The 9,437-nt window shown below is 39.9% G+C and overlaps 1 long non-coding RNA gene across 1 annotated transcript; it reads right to left on the bottom strand.

Annotated features, from left to right (window-relative positions):
• Positions 1-810: 810 nt before the first annotated feature.
• LOC146649138 (uncharacterized) lies at positions 811-3,068 on the bottom strand. The gene is made up of 4 exons (XR_014908077.1): positions 2,960-3,068; positions 2,599-2,707; positions 2,372-2,493; positions 811-1,218 (listed from the first exon to the last, which is right to left on the bottom strand). It is a non-coding gene; the product is annotated as an uncharacterized LOC146649138 (long non-coding RNA).
• Between the last annotated feature and the right edge of the window lie 6,369 nt (positions 3,069-9,437).

Below are 9,437 nucleotides of genomic sequence, written 5' to 3'. Positions count from 1 at the left end.
GTCTGAATTGCTAACCCTAGCCCTAGCTCAACAGACCACAATGCCCTGGACTGTCAGCATTATTACATGCTGTGAACATAAGTAGCTTTGATCACAGTTTATGTTGTAAAAGAGAAGGAATATTGAAAAAAAGATCAACATTGTGATATTATTTGTTCCAAACTGACCAGAAACATGCTTGTCATACTCTCACAGCAAAGGATCAGACTCACTGTGCATGACGGCTCAGGCCAATGATGTCTGTTAGATTGTCAGTTGTTTAGTGCTTCTGTACAGTTAGGGTCACCGTCTCTATTTCAGAATAATTAATATGCGGAAAACACTGAAAGTTGATTGTCTTCCAATATTCTAGCATAATTAAAAAACTTTGACTTTGTAAGTACATATTATTAGTCCTAATGCCAGTATGATTCTTCATAACTCCTGCTTTGAAATACTGAACTTTAAAATTTACTTGATGAAAGATAATTTACAGTGGCACTCTGTCAGGATAATTCTGACTATAAGATCACTCTATTAATCTGAATCCTTCTGAAATGTGCTGTGAATGAATGCTGATGCAACTCACTGTGGGAAAGCTGTTAATAAAATGAATCTCACATGCAACACACATTCACAGAGGAAGAGGACACAAAGGGGGACATGCAGAGGCTGTATTAAAGTCAGAAATCCAAATCTTTAGTCAAAAACAGGCGGCGGTTACAAGACAAGCAGTCCATCAAACAGTCTACAGGGTCAAACATACAGAGAATTCAAACAGCAGTAAAAAAATAACTGGACACTGAAAAACTTAACACAATAAAAGGAAGCAGCGCAGTATATTCACTGAATTATCATCAATTACAAAAGAGAAAAAGAGAATAGGAGAAAAACAATGATTTCTACGAAAATAAACCTTGATGGAAACATACAGAATGTAAACTGTGTGAGTTTGGTGAACTTTGTTAGTAACAAATGAGAAAAAAAAAGAGAGACAAAAACTCAGTATTCATTACATTACATTACATTAGAAAGCATCTAAACATTATGGTCATGGATTTTAACAGTCTTAGTTCCGCTCACTGTCATCATTATAATCATCATGATCAATGGCGAGGTCCTGAGGTGGGTGGGGCTGTCTCTGGTGCTGTCACCATGAAGGAACAGCATCTGGCACGTGTTGCTGAAACATCCCAGTACACTGGTGTAGTTTCCTCTTCAGCTGTTTGACATTTGACACTTCAACATTAAGGGGAAAAAGAAGAAATAGTGTTATGGTTTCTAAAGTAACTGACAGGGAGTAACCAGGCCGTTAGAAATGGATGGCAGAAGTGGCGCAGCTGCCCCTCTGTTGGTCTTCCTTGGTCTCTTGTGTTCTGGGGGCCTCTGGATGTCTGGAGTTTTGATCTCCTCCATACCTGCTTCATGCCCTGGTGGACGGGGCTGTGGCTCCCCACACCCTCTAGCACACAGGTGTCAAACTCTGGCCCGCAGCCTAATTACATTTGGCCCGCGAAGCCATACCAAATTACTATTAGAGCTGAGCTCTAATAGCTAATATATATAGTTTAGTATTAAGCTTTGCTTGTTCCATATTCAGTTTTTCAGCAAAACTTGTTTGAGTCTATAAGAAAAGATTCATTCTCATGAATGGAGGAAGATTTTTTTTTTTTATATTAATGTTAGCCCGCGACTTTGTTCCAGTTTTGAATTTTGGCCCACTGTGTATTTGAGTTTGACACCCCTGCTCTAGCAGATCATTACATGAAGGAACCTTTTAAAAAGCACGTCCATGCTCACAGGTGTACACACGGGTGCTCACACACACAAATTACACCCTTTTTGGCTCCTACCTCAAAGCACACTGTGCGCTGTCGATATTATGTGCTGCACAATAATGTTTAATATTTAGTATTTACTGTTATATTCACATATATCATCGTGATGTTGTTTATTGTATTGCTCTCCTTTTCTTCTGCTGTTTTTCTTTTTTCTTTCTCAACAGGTGATCTAGGTTATTGTATTGTATGTATTTTTTTTTTGTCTGCTTATTTAGTTGTTTTTTGTTTTTTTGCTCTTTATTCCCGTCCCTCTTCTCCGCTGTTTTCCCCCCTCTTCCTTTCTCCCTTTTCTTTTACTCATTCAAGTCTGTCCCATATCTAGCAAGTGAAAATAAAAAATAAATAAAATAAACAATAAAAGGTATATCAAATAGACCATTACGGCAAGGCTGGGATGGTCAATTTGGTAAAGTAAATCCGTTGGGCATCTTTCTTCGCCTTTAGACAATAATTCTGATGGCAAAAGAACCAAACGGGACAGGCAGAAAAAAAAAAAAGAAAAAGAAAAGAAATGGATGGCATGTGTTTAGAGGTACTGTAGCTGTACTTACCAAAAGCAGAAGCACACAGATGACAGATCAGATGCTGAATGTTGCAGGAACATGCTCATGTGCGGTGGTCATTCAGTGCTGCTCCAGCAGGTTAGACAGTCCAAGACTGATATCCTGCCCATCTAAGAGTTTGAAAACACACATGCAAAGATTTAGTTTGTATTACAGTCAAAGTTGGATGTTCATCTCTGTCCTTTAAAAATGTTTGTGTATTTGAAAGCACTAACATTTAAGGATGACTTGGATCGTCTCCTTTAAAGGGGAGACAAGTGTATCCACTGATCCACGTCACTTTACCTGGATGATGACTCCTCTCCCCCTCACTCAGAAACACTCCTAATATAACCAAGCAAATAAATAATATTGAAGATTTACTTACATCATTACAAAAACATCAAAAACATCTCCCTTTGATTCTATTTCTCCATTCCTGCTGAACATCAGGCAACAAATATCTCAATAAATCACAGTAAAATGTAAAGCACATGTTTTCTCTGCTTTGTCTAACCTCTGCAGAGCCTCTGTCAAGAAAAACATATCTGTAAGCATAAAACAAATATACATTTCATAACACGTCACTGGACAAACCTCGGTCAGTTGATTTCCTCTGTGCAGTGTAGACGAGCATCAGTCAGCAAGTCAAGGTGGTGAGATGGACTGGTGTCCTTTGTGACTCTGCTGGTTCTTCTGAGGAAACACCACTGTCTCTCCACACTGTCACCATCTGTGAGCACAAACTGCTGCTCTGCCAGCATGTAGGAATCACATATCACACACACAGGGGTGAAGAAACAGATCAAACTAGCTCTTAGCTTCAACAATCTGTGAACAGACAAACAATGATACCAAACTGATTCTGTATGAATACAATATGGTATTTTCAATACAGGTGTCAAATTAATTTATTAAAACTAATACAGATATATGTATATCTTTTTTTTTTTTGATAAATTAGTTTGCTAAATTATAAGAATATATATATATTTTTTTTTCATTTAACAATTGCAACTGAAAGAAATTAAATATTGAACAAAAATATATTGTCACATTCTGAGCATGCTCAGCATGCTGAAAGACTTGAAGTTGCTACAGATTTTAAGAAGTGATAATTATAGGGAAAAAACTTCTCTTTTTCATCCATTTAATCAAACATTTGATGCCTTAGATGTCTCAGTCTATAGCGGTCTACAACTACAACTAAGCTGAAGCTTGGATTTGGCTGCAGGTGCCCCTGTACATCCTTCTCAGCAGCACACATGTGGGTACCATTTAATCACACTTCTTCCTGAGCTTTGCTTCATCACAAGACCAAAGGTGGCATCCCGTGTCACGGTCATATCATCATCCAGAAGAAACATTTGAAGAAACATCATGGAGAAGAAACATTTACGTGCCTCCTGGTTTTGCTTTCTGATCCTGCAAAAAGACTGAGGACAACAAAGCCCAGAGAACACGAGATACACAACATCCAACATTCAGACTCAACAGCCTCCATAAATGAAGAGCACCAGGTTGGTTCAGTTATAGTAGATATGAGCATACTTCACATTACTGGGTATGAATAATAATCAAGAGACAAACTTTAAAGATGCAGAGCATGATGTCCCATCATCAGACTGTAAACAAACATCCACCAGGCTTCTTTGCTGGCAAAATTGATGATTCTCGTATCAGGGATCAGTAGAGTGTATTAACCTGTGGTATAAGCAGCAGTCACTGAAATATTACTGTTTCAGATAAGAAATCTAGCACATAAAAGCCAGGGTGGGAGGGATCTCTGCAAACTGACTTACCTCTGCAAGTGTGAAGCTCAACAAAAATCTGACTCTCCAGTCACAGACAAACAAAAAACTCCAGCTGGGAGATAGAAAACGCTGTCTGGGTCTTGCTGGATGTTGCTGGTCAGAGTCCACACATTAGCAGAGTGCTTCTTGGTCCCACTGACCCATATGGACAGTGACTGTGGAGAACTGTTCTGGAAAACAGAAAAGAGAATTAAAATAACAAAAAGCCAAAGAGGATTTCCACAAAGACTCTCTTGGAATCAGCAATCAAAAAATCACTGGTTCATATTTCAATTAAATATGAACAGGTTCCTTAAATGTACGCAATTCAGATCTGATTTAATTTAATTTCCTTCACACAGCACATTCGTCCAGGCTGACAGGTAAACATAGAATTAATCTCAGGTAACATGACTCATAGTAGAGATTCAGTAAGAAAGATTGCTAGCTCTAATATTATTACCACACAATCCAAGGACACACCAACAGCTCAGATTTCTAGAACTATTTAAACAAATGTCTTCTGAATATTCAATTCAGGTTCACAGTGGGAGGGTGGGGGGTGTCGTGGAATTTTTTAAATAAAGTCTGCAACACAGAAAGAGCTGTGATCAAGCTATTTATTACTGCGCACAGGAGAGCAAACACACATCAAACATCACAGTTCAGTCATGTCAGCTCTGCCACTTCACGTGTCTCGCTATGAAACCTAACCGATCAATGGTTATGCTGTTTTGTGCCCTTGGCGTTATCAGAACCTGTAAAGGGAGTTGTTTTCTCAAACTGCTGAAGTAAGTTCATCTAGTTTTAGAAACTTTCACTGAACAGTCTATAACAGTGTCACAACTAAGCATATGCATAAGCACTTAAATGCTTTAAATGAGAATAACAGAAAATTTCTATTACAGGAGCTAGAGCCTGTCCCAGTAGTCATAGGTAGAGCACACCTGGACAGGTCACCAGTCTGTCAGAGGACTAACACAGATGCAGCCTGACTCAATCCTAAATGTTCAGCACACAGAGACACAGAGGTGCCGTTTAAAGTTTAGTGTTAACTTGAGTCACTGATCATTTGCAGTATTACAGAGTCTGGCAGTCTTTGCATGATGTCCAGGTCACTGTACGTTTCTAGCTGACTCTCAGGTGTGACAGGTGTGCCAGCAGGAAAGAGTAATAATAGCCTGCATCCTGAGGTTTTTCATGCAGGATTAAAGGAGCCAGGCTTTGTTCACACAGCTAGGATTGTATTTTACACTGACCCTGGGTCAGTATAAGTATCATACAGTTTAAACGAAGCACTGAAACTTGCACATATTTATTACAAATGCACTGAAGCTAATCGAGATATTTGCTGTCAGTCTGTGGCTGCGATTAAACACTTTACTGGAAACTTTATTAACTAGTAACTTCGTCAGTCATGACCGAAGCTAATATTTCTGTGCTAACATCGTTTAAACAGTAACAGCTTTACTCCAATATAAGCTAACGTTTACACCGTAACTTTAAGCTAGCACCATAAAGACGGTAAAACACGTAATAACATCTACAAATGCATCTTAAAGCTATTATATTAGCACTCGGTGTATTACTAACAAACCACATTAACATTATTGACACTCGCTGACTTTTAATAGTCATTCTAGAAATGCTGTCCGTTTAAATGGTATTACCTGTAAACACTGCTGTATCCACCGGATTCCAACCAGAGTGGATTCTGGAGTCCTCCCACGCTCCTGTTAGTGATCCTCCATCTGGATGGATAATAACAACCTTCTGAACAATCTAACAGGAGATGTTCCATATCTATGGGACTGATTTGTGCTAATAACGCCCATTGTATGGACTGATAACAGCCGAAGCGGGTGAATAAAGTCACCCAGTCGCTAGCTGTGCCATTACCCAGCATACACCAGCACAATATTAGGCACAGCACCACCATAGACATTTTCAGTGGTTTTGAATGCAGGACATGGTTATCTTACCTTGTAAAATGCATGACAATAAAACAGCTAACCACCATAAAATGGTATTGTGTGTGTGTGTGTGTGTGTGTGTGTGTGTGTGTGTGTGTGTGTGTGTGTGTGTGTGTGTGTGAGAGAGAGAGAGAGAGAGAGAGAGAGAGAGAGAGAGAGAGAGAAAGACAGAGAGGGGTGGGGTGGGGTGGGGGAGAGATCAAAGGCGTGCGTTTATGTGCCTCCTCTCTCTTATTGGATGTATGGTATAGCATGTTTATTCAGGTGCACCTTTGAAGTCTATGAGAATACTTTGCAGCCGGGTCTGAGTGGTCATTTCTGCACAGACACAATGAAGCGTGCACTCAGTTTAGAGGAGGCTGTTGCTGCAGTTTTGCACTCTCCACAAGCAGTGGAGATACTTCTGACAGCGAAGAAGAATTTTTGCCAGGCACCGAGGAGCTTTGCAGCTCATGTGAGGAGGAGGAGAAGGAGAAGGAGAAGGAGGAAGAAGAGCAGGAGGAAGAGACAAGACTGGAGGATGGCCAGTGGAGATCTAAAAATGGAGAAATCATGTGGCAACCCACACACGAAGAGGTCGTGCCATTTTTTCCTCCCCCCATTTTAACCCCAGGACCAACCCATTATGCAATTCGTATAGGATCAGCAGCCCTGTGAGCACTTTCCATCGTTTTTTTGCCGAGGACATTATGCAGCTAATCCTGCATTTCACCAACCTGCAGGGGCAACAGGTCAGTAAAAGACTGGAAGGACATAGATGAGGAGGAGTTGCAGGCTTACATGGGGCTTGTGATGCTGGCTGGCCTGTACAGGTCTCAACATGAAACGACAACAAGCCTGTGAAATGGGGAGACAGGGCTCTTCTGTTTCCTGCTACCATGTCAAAAAAAAAAGATTTGAGCAAATTAATCGGGCAGTAAGATTCGATGATTGTCTCTCCCGTCCAGGTCGCTACAGGGGGGACAAGGCTGTGGTTTCCTACATCCCCAAGCAAAGAAAAAAGGTTGTCTTATTGAGCACCAGGCACAGTGAGCTACAAGTCCAGGACTCTGGGAAGAGAAAGCCCCACATCATCCTGGATTATAACAAATGCAAAGGGACTGTGGATCATCTGGACCAGGTAAGCACAATTATAAGTCATTTATTTGCCAAATTGTTTACCGTTTCTCATTGTTATAACTGATAAAATCAGTGTGATTATAATAGTTTTGATATGAGATGATAGTTTTAGACTATGATAGTTTGGATAGTTACAGTAAGGGGGGGGGGGGGGGGGGGGTCCAGTTTGTCACCCACAGGCAGAAAGAATCTCTTGCTTATGGCTGTATAAATCTGTTCATGTCACCTGATCATTTCTTTTTGTTTTGCAGGATTGTGGCAACTACTCCTGCCGTAGGAGGACATGTAGGTGGCCCATGTGTCTGTTCTACCACATGATCGAGGTAAGCTGCTATAATGCTTTCATTCAAGACAGCTGTAACTTTTGATAGAAGACGCATATACACATATTTATGGCTTTATCTTATAAAGTTCGATATCCCCGTGTTGAGCAAGCGCTTTATTTCGCCCGCATCTGTGCAGCTGTTTGAGCTAAGATTTCCAAGTTATTCACATAATGAAAACCTATACTTTGTTTCGGTCGAGTTCCCCATTCAAATGCATGTAACAGTGAGAAACGCACTGTCTCGGCGAAATAAAGCGTTTTTGAACAACTTCATATAAATCGCTGTAACTTTTGATAGAAGACTCGGATACACATGTTTATGGCTTTATCTTATAGAACTCAAGGTCCCCGTGCTGGGAAAACAAGTTTTGCAGCTGTTTGAGCTAAGATTTCCAAGTTATTCACATAATGAAAACCTATACTTTGTTTCGGTCGAGTTCCCCATTCAAATGCATGTAACAGTGAGAAACGCACTGTCTTAGCGAAAGAAAGCGTTTTTGTACAACTTCATGAAGACAGCTGTAGCTTTTGATAAAAGACTCGGATACACATGTTTATGGCTTCATTTTATAGAACTCAAGGTCCCCGTGCTGGGGAAACAGGTTTTGCAGCTGTTTGAGCTAAGATGTTAAAGTTATTCACATAATGAAAACCTATACTTTGTTTCGGTCGAGTTCCCCATTCAAATGCATGTAACAGTGAGAAACGCACTGTCTTGGCGAAAGAAAGCGTTTTTGTACAACTTCATATAAATAGCTGTAACTGTTGATGGAAGACTCGGATACACATGTTTATGGCTTTATCTTATAGAACTCAAGGTCCCCGTGCTGGGCAAACAGGTTTTGCAGCTGTTTGAGCTAAGATTTCCAAGTTATTCACATAATGAAAACCTATACTTTGTTTCGGTCGAGTTCCCCATTCAAATGCATGTAACAGTGAGAAACGCACTGTCTTGGCGAAAGAAAGCGTTTTTGCACAACTTCATATAAATAGCTGTAACTTTTGATAGAAGACTCGGATACACATGTTTATGGCTTTATCTTATAGAACTCAAGGTCCCCGCGCTGGGAAAATAGGTTTTGCAGCTGTTTGAGCTAAGATTTCCAAGTTATTCACATAATGAAAACCTATACTTTTGTTTCGTGTGAGAACTCCATTCAAATGCATGTAATAGTCAGAAACGCACTGTCTCGGCGAAATAAAGCGTTTTTGTACAACTTCATATAAATAGCTGTAACTGTTGATGGAAGACTCGGATACACATGTTTATGGCTTTATCTTATAGAAACAAAGTATAGGTTTTCATTATGTGAATAACTTGGAAATCTTAGCTCAAACAGCTGCAAAACTTGTTTTCCCAGCACGGGGACCTTGAGTTCTATAAGATAAAGCCATAAACATGTGTATCCGAGTCTTCTATCAAAAGTTACAGCGATTTATATGAAGTTGTTCAAAAACGCTTTATTTCGCCGAGACAGTGCGTTTCTGACTATTACATGCATTTGAATGGAGTTCTCACGTGAAACAAAAGTATAGGTTTTCATTATGTGAATAACTTGGAAATCTTAGCTCAAACAGCTGCAAAACCTGTTTTCCCAGCACGGGGACCTTGAGTTCTATAAGATAAAGCCATAAACATGTGTATCCGAGTCTTCTATCAACAGTTACAGCTATTTATATGAAGTTGTACAAAAACGCTTTCTTTCGCCAAGACAGTGCGTTTCTCACTGTTACATGCATTTGAATGGGGAACTCGACCGAAACAAAGTATAGGTTTTCATTATGTGAATAACTTTAACATCTTAGCTCAAACAGCTGCAAAACCTGTTTTCCCAGCAAGGGGACCTTGAGTTCTATAAGATAAA

Source organism: Rhamphochromis longiceps, linkage group LG17, assembly GCF_057381845.1.
Source record: "Rhamphochromis longiceps isolate RC_006_pf linkage group LG17, R_longiceps_female_GT1.1, whole genome shotgun sequence".
Classification (NCBI taxonomy): domain Eukaryota; kingdom Metazoa; phylum Chordata; class Actinopteri; order Cichliformes; family Cichlidae; genus Rhamphochromis; species Rhamphochromis longiceps.
Note: the sequence above shows the minus strand (reverse complement) of the source record. Positions and strands in the feature narration are given on the sequence as shown.